The 2,886-nt window shown below is 25.1% G+C and overlaps 1 long non-coding RNA gene across 1 annotated transcript; it reads left to right on the top strand.

The window, feature by feature from the left end:
• Nucleotides 1-625: 625 nt before the first annotated feature.
• On the top strand, nt 626-2,647 carry LOC141528257 (uncharacterized). Its single transcript, XR_012479342.1, has 4 exons — nt 626-1,033; nt 1,127-1,187; nt 1,423-1,586; nt 2,313-2,647. It is a non-coding gene; the product is annotated as an uncharacterized LOC141528257 (long non-coding RNA).
• The last annotated feature ends 239 nt before the right edge of the window (nt 2,648-2,886 follow it).

The raw sequence follows: 2,886 nt of genomic DNA, 5'->3' as shown, positions 1-2,886 counted from the left end.
ATTCAAATTTCTGCTACATTTATGAAAGATGATAGCTGCAGTGCCACCTAATGGATTGTCAACTAATCGATTACATGAATACATACATCATAATGTGTATACGCAAGTGGTAGTGTTGTTATTCAGTTATTCGACATATTTTTCACACATGCTCCAATTTATTTCAATTAATTTCTTCCGTATTTGATTTAGAAATTTAACTTCTTCGATGGTTTATTAATTAATTGATCAAGCTTTGTCTGTCTATTATAATAATATTATGAGTGATTTTTGATCTTAGAACATTACGGAGTGAAGTGGGTTACATTGACAAGTCAAGTAGCTCTACGTACATATGTATGGAAGGTAGTTTGTCGAAATTAATTTGTAAGTTAGAGTATGTTTATATTTATGTAATTTTTTGGAAACCTTAAAAACTCAGTAATTATTTTTATAACTTCATACTTTTTTCAGATCTAGTTGATGTTTGATATCCGATATTAATTAAAAAATCATGAAACTGGTCAGAGGATATAAGTGTTCAAAGTTACTCCATTTTGGATTACGAAAGTTTACAAAATTGTTTACATTATTACAAAATAAATGGCTTTTGCAGTTTATTGGTAACATGTATAATTCTGAAAAACATCGGATAATTCAATAACATGAAAAGATGTAGATTGAATAAAAATATGGGAATGGAGTTATCATTGCCAACTCTTAACTAAGTGTATGGTGATCGAAACAGAGTAACTGCTTCGCGGCATAAATATTGATAATAAATATTATTTTGTTGAAATATTGACTTATTAATTATAATTTAAAAGAATTTAATAGATCATATTGACACCATGAATTTTATTTTAGTTGGAATGGACAGACACCAATAGATTGCAATGCCTAGGAATATTGAAATAGTATTTCAGGTTTTACTTGAAACTTAGTGCAGTAGTAACTACGGATTATTGGTATGTTTGGAAAGGTCGTTTCGAATAATTTTGTTTCAATTATGTAATTGGAGATTTTTGAAGCAGTACTTTTTATTTTCATGCAGGTATGGAAAAATTTTCGATATCAGGTTGTATATAAATACATTTTTCTATAAAAAAATTTTAATATGACCTATATTAACGATTCTTTATTTTAGGATGTTTCTGGTCAACTATATTAGTAAACAGTAGAATTGAATCTAAAATGAGTACTGATATGTAAGTTTGAAATGTTTTATTATCATTAAATAAAAATTTATCATTTTTTTTTTTTCTGTGAAATAAAGATACAATTTATAAGCTGCTTAATCACTTTTCGTTTGTGACAATGTTTTATATTTCAAGTATAATGTCGATTTATTGAACAAATATTCTAATTTTAATATTTATAACGATTCTCAAATAACTGATGTTTTTTAAATCAAATATTTTATTAATTTATTTATTTTTTCAGATTTATAAAATAATAATTCCAAATAAAATTAATTTCGAAAACTAAAGTAAATGAAAATATTGATATCTTTAAACATGGAGCACAAGATATTTCGTATTTGGATGTATCTATATATTTCTTTAAATTCATTTAATAAATATTCAGTCAATATTTTTTGCTTGAATGTAAGTATAATTAATCATTTTTCATTTTTGATTAGAGACATTGAAATTGAAAAATAATTTGTTCTATAAAGTAATACTGTTATATCATATAATTAAAAGTGGATAAATTTATAACTAAATAAGATTTGCAATAAAATTAATTTGTAATAAAATAATATTTGTAATAATCTGATGATTGACAAGAAAGTTTACTAGCCGCCGATAAAGTAGATAATCTTTCGATTTTATTTTTATATGCAACAATGGCTAATTAAAATCTGATAGTTTTATATTTTTAATTAAAATATTTATGTTAGAAAAAATTTTTCGTCTGATTTTTAATTTTTTTACAATTTATTTTTCTGTAAAAATAAAATATCGTAATTGTAGTTTATGTACTTGTGTATATAACTTATAAACATTTTTGAGTTAGCTATTTGTATTATTATTATCATCATTATGATTATTATTAACATTGTTATGTTCAAACAAATGACTACTTGTGTGATGAATATTATATCGAAAGAACCTTTAACAAATAAAAAAAAGTTATAAAACATTTATTTTATAATTGAAAATTAAAATAAATCAGAATTATTGCGTAAATATAAAAATAATATTTAGTAAATAGATATTCTTGTGAATCAGACAAGGTGTGAATTAAACATTAAAAATTTAAGTAAGGTGCTTTCATTAAATTTTTTTGTAATTACTTAATTGACTAACTGTTGTTATTGATTTTTTTAGGTATTACTAATTTTTCAAGTAAGAATGCCACCTAAGAGTAGAGTATCGATAGACGATGCAATTAATGTATTGATAAAATATATTAGTTATTTTGCATCGGATCAATTACCTGAATGGTCTTCTGACGTATGGGATAAGATGTCAAATGAACCTGAATTTAAAGATAAGTGGAATGGTCCTTGTATAAGAAAAAACATCAAAGAAAATCGACGCGATATTCTAACGAAAGCAAAGGAACGATGTGGTTATTATGTACCTATAAAAAATAATGACATAAATAATGATGATAATGACCTCGATGATGACATCTCCGACGATTGCGACCGGGACGACGTTAAAAAGATCCAGATTATTATAGTAATGTGTATATTAATGAGCAGAAGGATTTTGAGTGTTTTGATGTAGTACTTTCCAGACATCTATGGAACTCGATTCAAAAGTTACTCCTATTGTAAAGAACGATAGCAACTATCCCGGTCTTCAACCTAAAGTATGGACTGATACTCTGATATTAGAATTTTGGAAGCAGTATCGATTAAAATGTGCATTCGTGTTTAAAAAAGGTACTATTCAA

This window comes from Cotesia typhae, unplaced genomic scaffold (genome assembly GCF_013202065.1).
Source record: "Cotesia typhae breed Kobodo isofemale line unplaced genomic scaffold, CoteBio_Ctyphae contig_43, whole genome shotgun sequence".
Taxonomy (NCBI): Eukaryota; Metazoa; Arthropoda; class Insecta; order Hymenoptera; family Braconidae; genus Cotesia; species Cotesia typhae.
The sequence above is the reverse complement of the archived record's forward strand: the minus strand, read 5'-3'. Positions and strand labels throughout refer to the sequence as shown.